The following is a 21,875-nucleotide window of genomic DNA, read 5'->3' as shown; positions in this document are numbered from 1 at the left end:
CCGTGTTAGAGCTCTTGGCTGTTGGATTGATCCCTGCCTGGGAATATTTAAGCTATGGGCTCTTGGCATTGAAAGAAGGCATGTGAACACGTGGATTTATCTCTGCCCATGGGCTCTCTTTCTCTTTACTCCCGTGTGGCTGCTGCTGCTGGAGGGCCTTTTGCAGGCTCTGCTCCTAGAACTTTCTGCAGCTTCCTCACATGCAGGCTGATATACCTCGACCATCATCCATATGCTGTGGTGCCTGTGGTACAGCTCAAAACTTGATTTCTCAGCATTGGAAGACCTCCACCAGAATGTCCCCCAGAAACTATAAAGCAAAAATGTATACCCAGCTCCTTCTTAACCTCAGTACACAATAGGTTCTGCATGGATGTTTGGGAAATAGAACTGAACCCCAAAATGCCCAGCTCCACTGATCTTCCCACTCATCCATTCAACAGATATTTGTCAAACTCCAGTGAGTTGCCATAGTGGGTGGAATAATGGCCCCTTCAATGATGTGTCAATCCCAAACTTGCAGACATGACCCTATTTGGAAAAAGAATATTTGCAGATATCATTAAGTTAAAGATCTCAAAATAAGACATCCTGGATTTGGGTGAGTCCTAAGTTCAATGACAGGTAGCCATTGAAGAAGGAAAAGAAAAAAAAATTACAAAGAGATACAGGGAAGGAGGCCATGTGACAATATAGGCAGGTATTGGAGTGATGTGACCACAAACCAGGGAATGCCAGGAGCCACTCAAAGCTGTAAGAGACAAAAAAAGATTCTCCCCTCGAGTCTTGGGATGGAGCACAGCTCTGCAGACATCTTTATCTCAGACTTCTGGCCCTCACAACTGTGAGAGGATAAACTTCTGTTGTATCAAACCACCAAGTTTGCGGTAATTAGTTAGGACAGCCCTATGAAACTAATATGGTCATGTGCTCTTAGGATGAGGCCAACAATAAAATAAATAAGCAGATAAATGTATTATATAATGTCCTGTTGTGCTGTTATGAATAGAGTTGCCAGATAAAATTGAACACACTCAGTTAAATTTTAGTATCAGATAAACAACAAGTAAATTGCATGGAACATGCATTTACCAAAAAATTATGTGTGCTTTGTCTAACATGCAGAGTTAACTGTATTTTTATTTGCTAAATCTCTCAATCTGAGTTACCAAGAAAGATGGGCATAGGCCAAGTTCTGGGTAGGCCTGAGTGGGGAAGGGCTTTAATCAGCGTGGTTGCGGAAGGCTTCTCTGATGAGGGATCCTGGAACAGAGACCTGCATGAAATAGGAAAGTGAGTCATGCCAGCATTAGGACAATAGTCTCCCAGACCCAGGAAACAGGAAGGACAAAGGTATAAGGTGGGAATATGCTGGCTCTATTCAGCTTTATTCAATAATACAGACAGCAAGATAGCAAATCTCATTGTCTCCTGAAATCCAAAATGTTCCTAAACCAAAAACAGGAAATCTGTGTTAAAGCATGTACCAAGCTATTGATCTCAGCTTTTAATGAGCTGGACTTAGATTATTTAGATGTCAAGTAGGTCTGGTATCCAAGTTTTATGATCCTCTTAAATAACCATAGGCAATCCAGCAAGTAATAAAACAACACAAGGCAGCATAGAGTTGCCATAGTAGGAAATGTTGGCATATAATTAAAGCAGAGGCCAATATTTATGTGCTTTTTCTCTGCAACAGATTCATTAAGAGTATCTTAAGCTATCATACAGACTAACATTTCGGGTGCTATTGGCATCCATTCAGAAAAGGAGGTTTTATTTAATTTTTAAAGGTTTTTCAAAATTACAGAATGCATGCGCATCCACACAAACACTTGCAAAGAAATGTTCACAGCAGCATTATAATAATTATTTTAATAGCCTACAAGTGGAAACTCCAAATGTAAAGTGGCTAAATTTAGTAAATAAAAACATAAAATGCGTTGTTACACTTGAATTTCAGATAAATAATGTTTAATTTTTTTAGCATGAGTATATCTCAAATTATTTGGGATAAATTAAATTGGGCATTCTGTATTGAATCTGGCAGGCGTATCCAAACATTCATTAACTGGTGGATGGATAAACAAAATGTATTCTAACCATACAATGGAATTCTCTTTGGCCAAAGAAAGAATATAAAGCAACAAAACATGCTACAGCATGGATGAATCTGAAAAAACATTCCACTAAGTGATAGAAGTCAGAATAGAAGACCACATAAGTGGGAGGGTCTACTTATAAGAAATGTCCAGAAAAGTCAAATTTGCAAAAGACAGAAAATAGATTAGTGGTTGCTTTGGGGCTGAGGTTAGGAGTAGGAATGCATTGTAATCAGGCACAGGCTTTTTACTGGGATGGTAAGATGTCTTTGAACTGGATTATGGTGATCATAGCATAGTCATTAATGTCATAGTCATTAATGTCATTAATACTTGGGTTTTATGGTCAATTATGTCTCAAAAATGTTAAAAAATATGTGCTCATCGCAACAAGTCAAGTAATATAGACATAGGAGAAAACACTGAGCATCTTTGTCTCCTTTGTCTTTGAGTTAAACGATGTTACTCCACGGTTTGTCTCTTCTTCCATACATTCGTAGCTCATACAGACAGGAGAAAATATATTTGTATATCCTATACATACTACTCTGTAGCTTGTATTTGTCATTTAAAATGTCATGGACACAACTTCAGGTGAATCTACAGAGCTCTACAGCATTCTTTAATTTTTCTAAAAAAATTTAAGTTCAATTAATTAACATGTAATATATTATTGGTTTCAGAGGTAGAGGTGAATCTTATATAACACCCAGTGCTTATTCCATCCCTTAGCCCCTCCCCTCCAGCAACCCTCAGTTTGTTTCCCATGATTGAGTCTCTTATGGTTTGTCTCCCTCTCCACATCACTCTTGTAAATACTTGCATGATATTCCACGTGAAGATATCTTACAATTTATTCAAACATTTTACTTACTGATGAAGATTTGGATCAATTTTTTCTTTTCTTTCTTTCTTTCTTCTTGCCCTTTCAAAGTATGCTTCAATAAGTCCTCTTGAACGTATATTAGAGGGAGCCACTTAAAATTAGCAAAAGGTTTTGAGATGAATAAAGAATGTCAAGATACTGAAGCATCATTAAAGGTCAAACATTTTACCTCATGTTGATATTGTGCTCTTAGATTAATTTAGACTTCACATCAAATGATGAAAAGGTTAAATTATGCATCCACCATCACAAACATTTGTTCTTTATTTTAAACGCACAAATACGCATTTGTGGCCTACACACCAGATGAGGTATATTTCTCGAGTACAGCAGGCATGTACTAAGCTACAATTGAAGTTCTACAATACAGTGTCAGGGTGCTGTGGGATCCTAATTCTTTTGTCAAAAGCTAGATACAGAGGTAAATCGAAGATTTTTTTAAGTATGCAATTGTTTATCATCTCTCCAGACACACATCCCTAAACACATGGGAGAAAGCTAATGAACTATGAATGATGACAGAATTTATCATGAACCAGGCAATTTATGTACATCATTACATAATTTGAATAGACAAGAGGTAAATAGTTATTTTTGCATCCATTTTCCAGATGAGGGATCTCAGGCCTGTGGCGTCTTGCTCAATATCGTGTAAATAATAGAAAAAGGATTAGAACACACGCTCTAAATGTCAAGCTCTTGGTGACTACACACTGCTGCCCCATAGAAGAAATATTTTGGCTAAATATTTCCAATAATCTGCTCTGCTCACAGCTGTAATGGGTGTCTTGGGACACCAACTTAAATAGACCATCCTTCCTATCCTCGAGGAGCAGAGCCTAGTGAGAAAATAGGCACATGAACAGAAAATCAGAGCCAGTATGGCAAGACCATGGTGAGAACTGAGTAACATAACCTGGATTATCAAAGACTCTTCCAGTAACTTCTGAGTTGAGTTTCTTTAAAAATATTTATTTATTTATTTATTTATTTATTTATTTATTTATTTAAGAGAAAAAGAGAGAGAGAGAGAATATGAGTGGGGGAAGGGGAAGAGGGAGAGAGAGAAGCAGACCCCCAGCTGAGCAGGGAGCCCTATGTGGGGCTCCATCCCAGGACCCCTGAATCATGACCTGAGCTGAAGGCAGACATTTAACCCACTGAGCCACCCAGGTACTCCTTGAGTTGAGTTTTTAAAGACCCTTGCCATATGCAATGGGAGCAAGGAGGATAGCATTCCAGTCAAAGGAAGCCACATGGAGAAAGGCTCAGAAGCCAGAAGCATACCAAAGAGCAAGAGGAATGACATGCAGATGAGCTTCTGGAGTGTAAACCATGAGGCAAGAAGAGACAGGAGATGAATGAATCACTGGGGAGGCATGCAGCTAAAAGTACAAGGAAAACCTAATCAAACATGGGGCATACATAAGGAATTTATTATTTCACTGAACAAAAAGTCTGAAAGTGGAGCAGTTCCATGAATGGTTAACTTGAAGTTCCAAAACTGTCTTCAAAGACTCTGTTTCTTACTGTCTTTCTGCATGACCACCCTCAAGATACTAGTCATCTGGCCTTAAACTTCTAGGTCTCAAGATAGCTGCCACAGTTGCAGGCATTCCTACCTTTCATCTCTATATCCAGGGGAAAATAGGAGAACTTCTCTAAATGGATAAGAACCATACAAGTAGACTAACCTTGTGTCCATTGGGTGGAATGGGTTACACCCTGCTGCTTAAACCTAGTCATCCAGCAAAAGGAGTGAGACCATCACATCACACTTGGTTTGGAAGAGTCAAGCTTAGCTTAGCTTCCCCTAATGGGTGTGGTCAACTGGTGGAAGGAAAAGATAGGGTTCCATTACTGAGGATAAAGGTGGAGAGTGGCTTTGCCACAATGAAGTTAGGGTACAGCCAAAGGCTAATAAAAATAAAGGAGCTTGGACATTACCATATAATTCAGTTTTCTTTACTGTCAGTATATGAACACTATCTTTGCAGCTTTTTGCCGTATTCATACATTACTAAATTATAGTATATCTCCTTTTTAACTCTTGCCATATTTCTAAACTGTATCTGTAGCATTGTGACATACCTAACCTCTATCTATAATGTTGCTTACTTGATATTTTAAAAAATATTTTATTTGTTTAGTTGAGAGAGAGAGATAGAGAGAGAGCATGAACAGAAGGGGCAGAAGGAGAGGGAGAGAGAATCCCAAGCAGACTCCATGCTGAGTGCGGGGCTCAATCTCACAACCCTGAGATCATGACCTGGGCCAAAACCAGCCAGATGCTCAACTGACTGAGCCACCCAGGTGCCCCAAGATTTCTTTTTAAATTATCCTGTTTTATACATAAATAGGTTTGAAAAGAAAATTTTACAGTCTTCTCCAAATGAAAGTCCACATATAACTTTCCATAAATCAAAGGTATGTATATTTATAGCATGCATAATGTATATTTGTTTATATTAATATTTATATCAATATATTGCTATATATACATATATATATACACATATCAAAAAATTGTAGTAGTCTCAAAGAACACTTAGTAGAGACTAACCATAAACATACATAGTCCATCTATTACAGCTTTGGGTGCTTTATTTCTTCATGCAAATGCCTATAAAACAAAGGCTTCTGCTTTATCCCCAGAGCATGAAAAAATATTAATCACTATCAGAGAGGCCAGGGCATAAAATATGTATTATCTTCATCCCCCTTTTATATTGAATCTAAATCTTAATCAGGAAATAAAGGGGTTCTCTGAGTGCTCATTTGGTCCTTTTAGACAAAAGGGAAATGGCTGAATTTCACAGAAGCTTCTCCTTTGTTTATCTACTTCCACGAAGCGAAAAATTCATTTACTATCTCTAGTCTTGAACTTTCTGGGGACACTGACCTGTACAGCCACCATCTTCTTGGAGATTTTGCTATATTTTCTGATACTTCAAGCTCAAAGCGTTCAAAACCAAATTCATTTCCTGCTGATATGGCTTCTCATTCAATAACAATTATGACACTACTGGATGATATGTAATAATAATATATAATTACTTATTCTGTGCAAGGTTCTGTAATAAACGTCTGGCAATTCTTATCTCAATTACTCATAGCAGATCCACTGTAAAAATTACCCTCTGATAGAATAGTGATGTTTAATAAAACTTGTAGAAAAGACACTCATCCAACGAAGACCACAAACATTGTTAAGTAGTAGGATATGTGACTCAAAGCTTGAATCTAATGAAATTTGTCATATTTTTTTTAGCTTCGGTTCCTTGGTTCAGGAAATGTTCCCTACCTTATGAGCCAGAACTTTCTTTCCATTATAGAAACTGAAAATGCCAAATACTCACTTTCTCAGATTCTGTTGCAGCTAAGACGTACTAGAACACCTGCTCTAAGCTCTGCCATTCAAGCACATCTAGTCCAGATTTTGAATTAAGATAGTAGTATTAGGAAAGAGTTACACAAGGAAGACAAGTGAGCTAAAGAGCAGTAGTAACACCCATCCTCCAGGGGGCAGCAAATAGTGGCTTTAAACCCCTGCTCAAGCAGCTATGACAAGTATGTCTCCAAAAAACTGGTTTGGGGAGCACTGTTTCTGACTGCATAGTCTCCAGCCCTGTTTCTCTGACCCTCCCAGGGACTCTGTGAGCTATCCAGTGTCTCCTACTAAATGCCTTTCTGTTGAAACAAATAAGTGATAATCTCTGTTGCTTGCAACTAAAAATCCAGTGATAACAGCTCTTAATGCTTGCTCGGTATCATTTGAAGGTTACCTATTTAATTCCTTCCAACTTCTTAATATCTATTAAAAGTACATTTTTACAGAAAGAGGAAGAAATGATAAATATTTAGATAAATATAACTACTTTTTTCCTCTAATGCTCTTTAAAGTATGTCTGAATGAAGAGAAGAAAATTATGACATTGTCTGATGCGGTTTTTAATGTCTGTAAATCCTACACATCAGGCACCCAAAACCTAAAATGAAGAGGTCCAGGAACCTATCTATACAGGTGTCAAAATTTCTACATTCCATGTGAAGTGGTAAAAATTGATTTTAAGTAGATTGCTAAGATTATATATATATATATATATATATAGCAATTCCTAGAACAACCACTAAGAAATTACATGAAAATTTTTTTCCACATGTGGGCTTTACTGATTAGATTTTATTTTCTTTTATCTGATAATGTAGCAAAAACAAAATGTAAGCACTGCTAAGATTTTCTTGCTGTATGTGTTACAAGGGTGAACTTAATTTTATGCTCCTTATCATTCAAATATATTTCTTTCCTCAACAGCTGGTTGAAGGAATTAAGCCATCTGCTATTGGGGAGGGAGGAAATGAAAATTACTGAAAATGGTTTTCAATAGTTGATGATGAATTCATCCTTATTACTACACAGCTTCTTGCCTCTTGCCTTTCTTACTAATATTTCTGATAACATACAGAAATATTCATTGAATCATGATCCACAATAATTCCTTTAAAATATAAATATGACTCAAATCAAAACAAGTGCCAAGTTGTTGAATCTTTTCTAATCTGTGAGCTAATTGAATGGTATGAGATATGATCTGTACCAGAGGAGAAGATACAAAAAAAAAAAAAAAAAAAAAAACCTGTGACATCATGGCTAGTCTCAAATAACTACATCAGGAAGCTTGCATGTCAAATGACTTCTGGATTCATAAAGTAATTACTAAATGTGAGAGGACGTTAGGATAAAACAAATCCAATCTCTGGAATTAGATTGCATGAGCTCTCTTGTACCTGACACTTAAAAATTGTCTGATATACATTTTGGCAACATATTCCCAAAGATGTAAAAATGGACACGCCCTTTCAATTTTGCTTTATTCAGCAAGTCTAAGCAAATGCACAATGCTCCTAGTATGTACCCAGCACTATTATGGATGTAGCAGGAAATAATTAGACCAGTCCCCAAAGGTTCTTATTGGAATCTAATATCTAATATCTAAGGCTTTATCCTAAAGAAAACTTCATGAATATTGGGCTCAAATATCTGGCTATGAGAACATATACCATGACAGTATATTTAATAATCAAAAGCTGGAGGAAAACCTAAAAGTCCAAAACCATAATCAGAGACCAAACAATAAAATAATGTACACCCATCAAAGGAAGTATTATGAAACTTAAAATTGTATTACAGAAGAAGATTAGGTGACATTGAAAGAGGATTTAAATGCCTTAACTAAAAGAAATAAGCTACAAAACAGTCCACCCTACACAATATAATATCTTGTTTTAAAAATCTCTATGTATAGACAGTTTCACTTTCTAGACTCAGGAGGGCATCAGGTGTTTAGATTGGAAGAAATAAAAGAAAAAGAATCATTTAGGGTGAAATTTACTTAGGTCATGGTTGATATTCTTGACTCAACCTGTTCATACAGCCACTCTGCACTGAGCAAAATGACTAGAAGGAAGAACTCACCACAAAGGAAAGAATCAGAAACAGTACTCTCTGCCACAGAGTTACAGAATATGGATTACTATTCGATGTCAGAAAGCCAATTCAGAAGCACAGTTATAAAGCTACTGGTTACTGGTGGCTCTGGAAAAAAGCATAAAGGATTCAAGAGACTTCATGACTGCAGAATTTAGATCTAATCAGGTCAAAATTAAAAATCAATTAAATGAGATGCAATCCAAACTGGAGGTCTTAATGACGACAGTTAATGAGGTGGAAGAGTGAGTGATATAGGAGAAAGGCTGATGGCAAAGAAGGAAGCTGAGGAAAAAAGAAAAAAAACAATTAAAAGATAATGAGGAAAGGTTAAGGGAAATAAATGATAGCCTCAAAAGGAAGAACCTACGTATAATTGGGATTCCAGAAAACGCTGAGAGGGACAGAGGATCAGAAAGCATATTTGGACAAATCATAGCTGAGAATTTCCCTAATTTGGGGAGGGAAACAGGCATTCAGATCCAAGAGATAGAAAGGTCACCCCCCCAAATCAATAAAAACCGTTCAACACCTCGACATTTAATAGTGAAACTTGCAAATTCCAAAGATAAAGAGAAAATCCTTAAGGCAGCAAGAGATAAGAGATTCTTAACTTATATGGGGAGAAATATTAGATTAACAGCAGACCTCTCCACAGAGACCTGGCAGGCCAGAAAGGGCTGGCAGGATATATTCAGGATCCTAAATGAGAAGAACATGCAGCCAAGAATACTCTATCCGACAAGGCTCTCATTCAGAATAGAAGGAGAGATAAAGAGCTTCCAAGATAGGCAGAAACTGAAAGAATATGTGACCACCAAACCAGCTCTGCAAGAAATATTAAAGGGGTCCCTGTAAAAGAAAGAGGAAGCCCAAAGAAATAATCCACAAAAACAAGGACTGAATAGGTACTACAATGACACTAAATGCATATATTTCAGTAGTTACTCTGAACATGAATGGGCTAAATGACGTCATCAAAAGACACAGGGTTTCAGACTGGATAAAAAAGCAAGACCCATTTATTTGCCGTCTACAAGAGACTCATTTTAGACCTAAGGACACCTCCAGCTGGAAAATGAAAGGTTGGAGAACCATTTACCATTCAAATGGTCCTCAAAAGAAAGCTGGGGTAGCAATCCTCATATAAGATAAATTAAAGTTTATCCCAAAGACTGTAGTAAGAAATGAAGAGGGACATTATATCATACTTAAAGGATCTATCCAACAAGAAGACCTAACAATCATGAATATTTATGCCCCTAATGTGGGAGCTATTAAGTATATCAATTAATAACCAAAGTAAAGACATACTTAGATAATAATACACTAATAGTAGGAGACTTCAGATGGCACTTTCTGCAAATGACAGATCTTCTAAGCACATCACCAAAGAAACAAGGGCTTTAAATTATACATTGGACCAGAAGGGTTTCACAGATATATATAGAACTTTCCCTCTGAATGCAACTGAATACACATTCTTCTCAAGTGCACATGGAACTTTCTCCAGAATAGACCACATACTGGGTCACAAATCAGGTCTCAACCGATACCTAGAGATTGGGATTGTCCCCTGCATATTTTGAGACCACAATGCTTTGAAAGTGGAACTCAATCACAGGAAGAAATTTAGAAGAAACTCAAACACGTGGAGGTTAAAGAGCATCCTACTAAAAGATGAATGGGTCAACCAGAAAATTAGAGAAGAATTAAAAAGATACATGGAAACTAATGAACATGAAGATACAACTGTTCAAAATCTTTGGGATACAGCAGAACCAGTCCTAAGAGGGAAATACATTGCAATACAAGCATCCCTCAAAAAATTGGAAAAAAAACTCAAATACACAAGCTAACCTTGCACCTATCAGTATCAAGGAAATACAATGATTTTAAAAACATATTATGAGCAGCTATATGCCAATAAAATAGGCAATTGAGAAGAAAGGGATGCATTTCTGGAAAACCACAAATTACCAAAACTGGAACAGGAAGTAATAGAAAACCTGAACAGGCCAATAACCTGGGAGGAAACTGAAGCAGTCGTCAAAAACTTCCCAAGACACAAAACTCCAGGGCCAGATGGCTTCCCAGCAGAATTCTATCAAATGTTTAAAGAAAAAATAATATCTATTCTAGTAAAGCTGTTCTGAAGGATAGAAAGGGATGGAGTACTTCCAAACTCGTTCTATGAGGCCAGCATCACCTTACTTCCAAAACCAAAGACCCCACCCACCAAAAAGGAGAATTATAGACCAATATCCCTGATGAATACTAATGCAAAAATTCTCAGCAAAATACTAGTCAGGATCCAACAGTACATTAAGAAGATGATTCACCATGACCAAGTGGGATTTGTCCCCGGGATGCAAGGTTGGTTCAACACTCGTAAAACACTCAACGTGATAGATCACATCAACAAGAGAAAAAACAGGAACCATATGATCCTTTCAATAGATGCAGAGAAAGCATTTGACAAAATACAGCATCCATTCCTGATCAAAACTCTTCAGAGTATAGGGATAGAGTGAACATTCCTCAGCATCTTAAAAGCCATCTATGAAAAGCCCACAGCAAATATCATTCTCAGTGGGGAAAAACTGAGAGCCTTTCCCTAAGATCAGGAACACAACAGGGATGTCCACTCTCACCATTGCTATTCAACATAGTACTAGAAGTCTTGGCCTCAGCCATCAGATAACGAAATAAAAGGCATTCAAATTTTCAAAGAAGAAGTTAAACTCTTCCTCTTCGCAGATGACATGATACTGTACACAGAAAACCCAAAAGACTCCACTCCCAGATTGCTAGAATTCATACAGCAATTCAGCAGTGTGGCAGGATACAAAAATCAATGCCCAGAAATCAGTGGCATTTCTATACATTAACAATGAAACTGAAGAAAGAGAAAATAGGGAGTCAATCCCATTTACAATTGCACCCGAAAGCATAAGATATCTAGGAATAAACCTAACCAAAGAGGTAAAGGATCTATACCTTAAAAACTACAGAACACTTCTGAAAGAAATTGAGGAAGACACAAAGAGATGGAAAAATATTCCATGCTCATGGATTGGAAGAATTAATATTGTGAAAATGTCTATGCTACCCAGGGCAATTCACACGTTCAATGCAATCCCTATCAAAATACTATGGACTTCCTTTGGAGAGTTGGAACAAATCATCTTAAAATTTGTGTGGAATCAGAAAAGACCCCAAATAGCCAGAGGAATATTGAAAAAGAAAACCAGAGCCGGGGGCATCACAATGCCAGATTTCAAGTTGTACTACAAAACTGTGATCATCAAGACAGTGTGGTACTGGCACAAAAACAGACACATAGATCAATGGAACAGAATAGAGAACCCAGAAATGGGCCCTCAACTCTATGGTCAACTAATATTCGACAAAGCAGGAAAGACTATCCACTGGGAAAAGGACAGTCTCTTCAATAAATTGTGCTGGGAAAATTGGACAACTACATGCAGAAGAATGAAACTAGACCATTATCTTACACCAGACAGAAAGATAAACTCAAAATGGATAAAAACTAAATATGAGACAAGAATTCATCAGAATCCTAGAGGAGAACATAGGCAACAACCTTTTTGAACTTGGCCATAGCAACTTCTTGCAAGATACATCTATGAAGGCAAGGGAAACAAAAGCAAAAATAAACAATTGGGACTTAATCAAGATAAAAAGCTTCTGCACAGCAAAAGAAACAGTCAACAAAACTAAAAGACAACCTACAGAATGGGAGAAGATATTTGCAAATGACGTATCAGATAAAGGGCTAGTATCCAAGATCTATAAAGAACTTATCAAACTCAACACTCAAGAAACAAACAATCCAATCATGAAGTGGGCAGAAGACACGAACAGACATTTCTCCAAAGAAGGCCTCCACATAGCCAACAGACACATGAGAAAATGCTCTGCATCACTTGCCATCAGGGAAATAAAAATCAAAACCAGAATGAGATACCACTTTACACCAGTGAGATTGGTGAAAATTAACAAGATAGGGAACAACAAATGTTGGAAAGGATGTGGAGAAACGGAAGCCCTCTTGCACTGTTGGTGGGAATGTGAACTGGTACAGCCACTCTGGAAAACACTGTGGAGGTTCCTCAAAGAGTTAAAAATAGAGCTACCCTATTACTCAGCAATTGCACTGTTGGGGATTTACCCCAAAGATACAGATGCAGTGAAAAGCGGAGACACCTGCACCCAGATGTTTCTAGCAGCAATGTCCACAATAGCCAAACTGTGAAAGGAGCCTCGGTGTCCATCGAAAGAGGAATGGATAAAGAAGATGTGGTCTATGTATACAATGGAATATTACTCAGCCATCAGAAAGGACAAATATCCACCATTTGCTTCAACGTGGATGGAACTGGAGGGTATTATGCTGAGTGAAGTAAGTCAATCGGAGAAGGACAAACATCATATGGTTTTACTCACACGGGGGATATAAAAAAGCAGTGAAAGGAATTATAGAGGAAAGGAGAGAAAATGATTGGGAAAAATCAGAGAGGGTGACAAAACATGAGAGGCTCCTAACTCTGGGAAAGGAACAAGGGAAGTGGAAGGGGAGGTGGGCAGGGGTATGGGGTTACTGGGTGACAGGCACTGAGGGGGACCCTTGATGGGATGAGCACTGGGTTTTATACTATATGTTGGCAAATCGAACTCCAATAAAAAAATATACATAAAATAAAATAAAATAAAAATAAAATCTCTATGTATAGATGATTTCCTAGTACTTCCATGATAAATTACTACAAACTGAGTAACTTCAGGACTACAAAAATTCACCCTTTCCCATTCTGTAGACTAGAAGTACAAAGTCAAGGTTTTGCAGGGTTGATTTCTTCTGGTCTTTGCCTCTGTTTGCATTCTCCAGAGAAAGAGAACCAGTAGGAGATCTATCTGTCCATCATAAGGAAAAAATATATAAAATATATATTGGAATATATTGGAATTGGCTTACACAATTAGGGAGGCTGAGAAGCCCCAAGATCTATAATCAGCAAGCTGGAGACCCAATGGTCCAGTTCTAGTCCAAGTTCGAGGTCTGAGAACCAGGAACACTGATGCCATAGATTCCAGTCTGAACCTGAGTCCAAAGGCTACAAAAGATTGATGTCTCAGCTTAAAGACAGGCAAAGAGAGATAATTCTCTTATTCTCCTTTTTTTGTTCTATTTAGACATTTAACAGATTGGCAAGGCCCATCCACGTTGTGCAGGGCCATCTGCTCTACTCAGCCTATTGATTCGAATGTTACTGTTACCCTGAAACACACTCGTGGGCACACTCAGGATAATGTCCAACCCAATATCTGGGCACCCTGTGCTCCAGTCAAGTTGGCCTACATACTTTACCCTCACAGAAAGTCAGAGTCATTTTATTTAATTTCATTTAATTTTATTTACATCCAATTAATTAACATATAGTGTCTTATTTGTTTCAGAGGTAGAGTTCAGTGATTTGTCAGTCAGAATCGTTTTAAATGACTCTTGTTTAATTTGTAAGGGAAATTCTAAATTAACACCATAAAGGGAAAACAAGGGTCTCTGGTCATAAATAGCAGTTTTAAAAAACATTTAACTTAGACACTCTACCTGAAAAATCGTTGTGTAAACCATCCATGAAGCACTAACCTATTACATAGAATGTGTTATTCCAATTACAGGCGGAAAGTCCTAGAAAGGCATAATTAAATCTCCCCGGTCACACATCTAAAATGCAGATAGTACTGACCCCAAGCCCTGGGCCACTGGGAAATCAGAGCAGTGTTTTGGGGGAAATAAACTGAACAGCAAAACATGAACTGGATGGAAAAGAGAGAGAGAAAAATAAGAAGCAGAGAACAACGAGTGTAAGATGGAATGGTAGGATAAAAACAGAAGGAAAAAAAAAATCTAGAAACCTAGATGTTGTAGGCTGAATTGTGTCCCCCTACCTGCCGCCAAAGCCATATAGTGAAGTCCTAACCTTTAGTACCATAGGATATATTTGAAGACACAATCTTTGAAGAGGTAATTAAGTAAAAATAAGATCATTAGGGTGGACTGTAATCCAATATGACTGGTGTCCTCACAAGAAAGAGTAGGACACAGACCCACACAGAGAAGAGAGACCACTGGGGACCCAGGGGGAAGATAGCCATCTACATGCCAGGAAAAGCCAAACCTTCTCACACCTTCATTTCAGACACCCAGCCTTCATACCTGTGAGAAAACCAAGTTCTGTTGTGTAAGTTCCCCTAGTCTGTGGTTCTTTCTTACGGCAGCCTGCTAAACTAATTTTGAGGAACGACCAGATTTGGAAATTCATTTACCAGGCAGGATGGTGAAACGGAGGTGAGGGAAGAGAGGGATCCACCAGCACTTGGAGGTGTACAGACTTCCACCCCCACATTGGCCTTGTAGTGAAGCACAGGAGCGATGAGATATTTGAGAGCTGCCAGCTGCTTTTCTTTATGATTACTCCTAATTTCTAATTCCTGCTGGGCCAGAAATTATTTTTATGGCTGATGTAAAATTCAATAGCTTACAGAACATTCTTTCATGTTATGACTACAATTATTAGAAAGTTTGGGGGTAAACTGTCTACTTTCCAGAAGTTCTGTAATGATAATGTGTGTTAGTCTTCCAACATTCACAAAATTCCCTTGCAAACTGCTGGGTTTTTCAAAAAGTCTTCATTATAAAAATGGTGATGATTCAGAAAATAGTTTTGTAACCGTATACACAGAACCAAGATTTAATAGTAGTTAATATATTTTTATATTTTCTTTACAGTTTTTTATCTTTCTCTTTTAAAGAAAATAAATGAAAAAATACAGAAATTAAGTGATAGATTTGTCTTGTCTTATTTTTTATTTTTTTCCTCCTTCTTTCCCCTGAGATAATTACTATGCATATTTTTAGACTTTGATATATATACATACATACACACACACACCTTCATACACTTTATCTCTCTCTCTCATATATATATATGATATCCATATATATATATCCATATCCTTAGGAACATATAATATGGTTTCCTGTACTTTAAAAATATAGATAAATGGAAAAACTAAATACATAAATAAATGGTAAGCTTTTTTTTCTAAATGTTACGTTGTTGTGATTTATCCTTGTTGCACATGCAGAACTCACTCAGACCTGCTGAAGCATAATCCACTACACGAATCCGCTGTGGTTTACTCATCAGTTCTTGTTGATGGAAAATGAGGATGTTTCACTTCTTTAGCGAGGACAAAGGGCGGCAAGAAACATCTCTGCATTCATCTCCTTGCGCACAAGCAACTTTCTGCTTTTAACTCTCCTCCCCTCTGCCTCTCCTGGGAGCACCTCTGCTTTCCCTTGGCGGCAGTGTCAACCCTATGATGAATTTGCTGATAGGACCTAGACAGAGACTATTAAATCCACTTTTTTTTTTTTTTTTTTTTGTAATTCCAGCTCGGATTTGAATCCAAGTCTCCAGATGTTGGGTGGCATGCATCATTTAGTAGGAAATCATATTAAAATGGTACTGAGTCCTTGGGCAAATGGGTTGATAATGTGAGAAGGCAGTTAAACATTCCATTAATCATTACATTCCTGGAGGGAGAAAACATTCAACTTTTCTTCTTTACCTATTATCCAAAGGAGTCACAGATTCTGACTCCATTAGCAAAGGAAAACTGATGCTAGGAATCTGAATCGCAAAATATAGTGAGATTTCCTACGAAATTCACCAAAGCTGCAAGCATCTCCCATTAAAGAAAGTGCTTTATGAGGATAAGAGTTAATGTCTTTAAAGTATAGTGTTATTATAACAATTCAAGCTTTTTTATTTTTATTTTTATTTAAAGATTTTATTTATTCCTTCATGAGACACATAGAGAGGCAGAGACACAGGCAGAGGGAGGAGAAGCAGGCTCCATGCAGGGAGCCCGACGTGGGACGTGATCCTGAGACTTGATCCTGAGAATCCAGGATCAGGCCCTGAGCCAAAGGCTGACGCTCAACCGCTGAGCCACCCAGGCATCCCAATTCAAGTTTTTTTTGTTTTTTGGTTTTTTTTTTTTAAAGAAAATCTTTGTGTTAAAATTCAGGGCTTTCCCTTTGAAAGAGGGCACTACCATGGAACCTGTTTCCTTCATACCTCAAGAGAAGCGGCACCAGGGCAATTACATGGTTAATTTAATCGGGTTCACTGAAGCAACAGGTTGAGAATTTACTATAATGATAGCTGTTGATTATTTTATTAGTGCTTATGATACAAGAGATACAATGATGCTCCCTTCACATACACTAACTTGTTGGATATTCAAAGCCAGCTAAGAAGATAGGAGTTATGATCTCCATGGTAGAGATGAGGACACTGAAGAACAGAGAAGTCTAGCAACTCACCAAAGTGCCCACAGCAGAACTGAAGTGGAATCCAGCTCTGCCTAAATCGGACCCTCTGCTCTTACCTCTTTTTTTGGGCCACACCATACATTTTAGAGATACGATGAACCAGACACAGACTCTACCTTTAAGAAACTCGTGATCTAGTGGCATGAAAGATGAGCCCCTCAAGGGAAGAAGCCTGTTCTGTGTTCCTACCCTGTCCTCGACTCTTCACACTGCATGGAATACAACAGGTGCTCAGCAATGAATTAATGAAGGAATGAACCAGTAATGAAAACAAGCATGGTGGAGGCTTCACAAAGGATTTGAGATGAAAGGTCAGGGTCTGCAAACACGAAGACGGTGTGTCTGGCAAAAACACTCCTGGCAGGGGCACATCCATAGGCCTGGGCTGCCAGAAGGCACAGGATCATGAGGAACGAGGGGAAGGAAATCACACCAATGGGAGCAAACTAATAGATGGGTGGGCAACAAGGCTGCAGATGCAATTGGGTTCAGACTGAGAAGGATCTTTTGAGCCCTGCTAGGAAATAGGAAAATATAAAAGTAAGACATTTTTCACCTGTAGTGGCAAAAATCTAGCTTGCAGTGCAGATGGAGGAACAGCTGTTTTTCTTGCTGGCCTAGCACTATTTTCTTTTCTGATTTGACACCCTGGTTTTTCTTGAGAAACAAGCTTTTTCCACACTCATTCTAAGTGAGTCAGGTGGTATCAGGGTACCACTGCTCAGCTCAGAGGTAGACCAGGGACCCAGGCCTGGGCCCTCAGCACATTTCATTCTTCTCACCTTGAGGATCTAGTAAGGGATTAGTACACAACCCAAGTAAGCATCTCAGAGTGAATCTTGGGACCTCTTTTTGAACTATTGAGAAAGGGAAGTTCTCTTCTCTCTCCTCCCACTGGAATTACTGAGCTCAGACAAGATAAACCCAGAGGGTTACTTACTTGAAGAGGATCTTCCTGAGAATAAAGCCAAAGCAGATGAAGAAAGAGATGGCATTCTAATCACATCTCTGAGCCCTGGATCCAGCCATGCCTAAAGCTAGAGCTACCCTCTGATTATCCAAATATATGATTCAACAAATTCTTTTTTGAAATATTTGCAGTCACTACAGCATAGCAGTTCAAAATCTAAGCTCTGGAGTCAGACCAGTTGATTTCAAGTCCCCCCTCTGCCATTACTAGCCGTGAGGTTCTGGAATGAGATAACACTTATAAGTGCCATATAACTAACCCTCAGTGCATGTCAGCCATTATTATGAAACTAGTTTTACTAGTTGTCTTGTAACTTAAAAATCAAAGATCCTGTGGTGCTTAGTTCTATGTCAGTGTGGCCATGCTTTAGTTCCCAGTTAGCCAATGAAACATTAATCTGAGTGTTTCTATAAAGATATTTTGTAGATGTGCGTATATCGTTGCCAATTAGTTGACTTCAAGTCAAGACCATTATCTTTAATAATCTGGGTGAACTCCATCCAATCAATTGAAAGGTCATAAGAGCAAAACTGAGATTTCCCTACAAAAGAGGAAACTCTGCCTCAAGATTCAAGACATCAGCCCCAGAATTTCCAGTCTGCTGGCCTACTGTACAAATTTCAGACTTTCCAGCCCTCAGAATCATGTAAGTCAATTTCTTGAAATAAGTATCCATCCATCCATCCATCTATCCATCCATCATCTATCTGTATCTCCTCCCATTGGTTCTGTTTCTCTGGAAGACCATGACTGATACAGATCCTACCTAATACAATTTTTAAAGATAGAAAAGAAAAACAAATCAATTAATTTTGAGCCCAAATAGTCTACACTGATAAGCTAGACATTCCAAAGAGACTGTTAGCAAACTACCTTGATTAATACTACTACTCCCCACCCCTAAATCTAGCATAAAATGATGTAGAAGGCGAGAAGCATAGAAGGCAAAAATGACCTGAAATAAAATTATTGTTAGGGTTTAAGTGGACATATTGTATGTTAACAGTAGTTGGAAAGCACATTGTGTTTTTCTGGGCCCTTGGTAATTTTCTTGGTTCCAAAACACCGTCCATGTTTTTTAAACACTATAAAGTGTCTCCCTTCTCCCTTTAGCACATGGGGAATGTCATCACATAAATGATCTAACTACATATAACTACACCAGAGAGATTGGGATTTATATTCATGCGGAACACACAGACACATAATTCACCAACGATGCTGACATAAGTGAGTAATCAAAGGGCCTCAGTGGACTATAGATCAGTTCTAAATCTTCGATATATTTAGTACCTCGTTGAGTTATACAGCTCTTCATCTTGAAAACTGTCATTGAATGGATAGCACTCCAGGCTTGTAACTGCTGAACTATAGGGGCCCCATTTTATGGACATGCATGTGGCTTGTGTTTTGTTGAATTCAAATGCAATGTTTTACCAATAATTCTGTAGTGACCTCAGTACTTGGGGCCTTGAATTGATTTATGGGGTATTCCAAATTCCAGAAGGAAACTTCCCAATTCCAGAAGGATTTGACTGAAAAGACACATTATTTTGCTGCTGGCATAAGTGGACATAAATCTCTTCCTTCCTGTATGGAAGTTTATTAGGTACTATTAAGCTAGTTACTGATCCCATGGACTCAATGTTGCCAAGTGTTTTGAGAGAAGGTAAACAGATAATTAATTTATGTTGATTATCCCTGAAAAGACAGGGCCTTCTATCTCACCCCTAGATGTAGGACCATTGCATGAGCTGAGGATGAAAGCCACATCTAAGCAAACTTCTTTATTAATAAATTATTAAATGGATCCTCCCAAACATAAGTTGAGATCTGGAAGGAATATAACTCACTCACTCATTCCCCGTTCACCCCACCACCCTTACATACTTTGTTCTCTGCCCCAGGGGCCCTAATAAGATACCTATAATAATAATTTAATATAGATTCTCCACAGTTTTCTTAATTAAAAATTAATCAGTGAAAAACATTATAAACCTCAACAAGCACACACAGGAGGAGACTACTGCTACTTGTGTCTGATTATCTAATCATTAGGCAATAATTCTCATTCCTTTCTGATTATTCAATAAAATTAGTAAGAGGTATTTTTTGTTATTGGAAGAGATAACTGGTTAGACGGTTCCAAATTAGTTTTTTAAAATAAGATTGACATTTAATATGTATGCCAATTGATATCAGGCAGTTCATAGGCATATAACCATTATTTCCTGCAATAATGTCCAAATAAGATTTTATACTCAGGTCTTGTCTAGGGGGCATGTGGTTGGAGATAAGTGGGTTGGAGGGCTTGATTTTTATTTTTAGTTTTTTTAAAGATTTATTTATTTATTTGAGAGAGAGAGAGAGAAGAGAGAGAAAGAGAGAGAGGATGAGTGAAGGGGGCAGAAGGAGAGGGAGAGAGAATCTCAAGCAGGCTCCACACTAAGTGCGGAGCCCCACACCAGCCAGGCTTGATCTCAGACCCTGAGATCATGACCTGAGCCAAAATTAAGAGTTAGTAGCTCAACTGACTGAGCCACCCAGGCACCCTGAGGGCTTGATTTTTAAATCACCTTTTAGAGTATCTGGGTAGTACATGTCACATCCTTCAGGTTTGGAAAGAGCCATTTTACCTTCAAGTGAGATTAAAACCCTGGCCTCCAGCATAACAGATTGGTCCAGGGGTGGCCATATTACCAAAGCTGTGCTAATCAGATTCTTCTTCCTGAGGATCTGGAAAGGGGCATGGAAGAGTTGCTCAATTTGAGAGCAAAAGCTGGGAAATGATTTCATTCCATCATAAGGAGACACAGAAAAATAAGAACCACCATCCTCCCTGTTTCTTGGCAGTTTTCTCGTTCCTTATTCTTGTTCCTCAGGAAACATAGCTTTACCTTTCCCTTGAAGTCTGAGACAGCCAGGTATAGTATGACAAATTCACTACCCCCTCCATCCCAAACTAATTTGAAAGGATATCTGTTACTTTCAAACAAACAAGACCAACTCAAAAACAGAGCAATATAGGGAAGACTTTGATACCAATCAAAGAGAAACATTGGATACATAAAGAAAAAAAGTCAAACTTGTGCTTAAAGTCATCCAATGGATGTGGATACAAGGAAATCTAGAAGTAAAAATCCAGGGGAATAAGCTCCTCCTAGGTGAGCAAGGGTCAGCAGATGTTTTCGTACCACAGGCCAGTTGTTGAGGTTGAGGGCAGGGCAGGTAGGAGAGCGATCATACTGAAGGTACACTAGTTTTGCTTGAACAAATAGAAAACAGCTAAACTTGTGATGAACCTGTGGGCTGACACTTAAATTTGAGTCAGGAGGAGCCACAAATGCAGAGATGATTCTCTCACCCAAGTCATATTCTTGGAAATTTTGATGAGTAAACACAGGTGAAGGGTAGGGTTGGACTCAAAAAGAAATCTCATGTTCTTGCACTGGAGCCTGTTGCCATCCTGAAATGTGAGTATTTCTAAGGGTCATGGGTTTGTAGTCTCTTGTCCTCATGGTCTCATGCTCCCCCAACCTCAGCATCCAGCTGACTGGTGACTCCAGTCCTACTGTCACAGTTTCATGGTCTCCCTTTCTGGCCACCTGCCAGTGTTGCTGAATCTGGATCTTGTCATCAGAATGTCTTGGATTTTTGAGGTCCACCAGAGCTGAGGTCTAGAATTCTGGTAGTGTCTGATCTGTGCTCTACTTAAAGGAGGGGCCTAAATTCAGATTCAAACTATTTGAACCCTGAGGTAAACTGAGTCTGACCAAACTTCTGATAGATCAAGGATATCACCACTCTGGCTACCCAATAAGCTGAGTGCTAGGCTCAAAAGCAAAGGAGCCACCTCACACCCATTTGGATGGTCACTAGACAAACAAATAACAGCAAACAGAAAAGAGAAATAGCAAATGTTGGGGCACCTGTGTGGCTTAGCTGGTTAAGTAACTGCCTTTGGCTCAGGTCATGATCCCAGGGTCCTGGGATCGAGCCCC

The 21,875-nt window shown here is 38.4% G+C and overlaps 1 long non-coding RNA gene across 1 annotated transcript in view; it reads right to left on the bottom strand.

The window, feature by feature from the left end:
- Window positions 1-1,176: 1,176 nt before the first annotated feature.
- Window positions 1,177-21,875, bottom strand: part of LOC111092229 — a 78,435-nt gene continuing 57,736 nt past the window's right edge. Inside the window, exons 3-4 of the long non-coding RNA XR_005377410.1 lie at window positions 2,977-3,079; window positions 1,177-1,276 (exon numbers count right to left, since the gene is read on the bottom strand). This is a non-coding gene — a long non-coding RNA (uncharacterized LOC111092229). The remainder of the gene's footprint in view (window positions 1,277-2,976; window positions 3,080-21,875) is intronic.

This window comes from Canis lupus, chromosome 24 (assembly GCF_011100685.1).
Source record: "Canis lupus familiaris isolate Mischka breed German Shepherd chromosome 24, alternate assembly UU_Cfam_GSD_1.0, whole genome shotgun sequence".
Taxonomy (NCBI): domain Eukaryota; kingdom Metazoa; phylum Chordata; class Mammalia; order Carnivora; family Canidae; genus Canis; species Canis lupus.
Note: the sequence above shows the minus strand (reverse complement) of the source record. Positions and strands in the feature narration are given on the sequence as shown.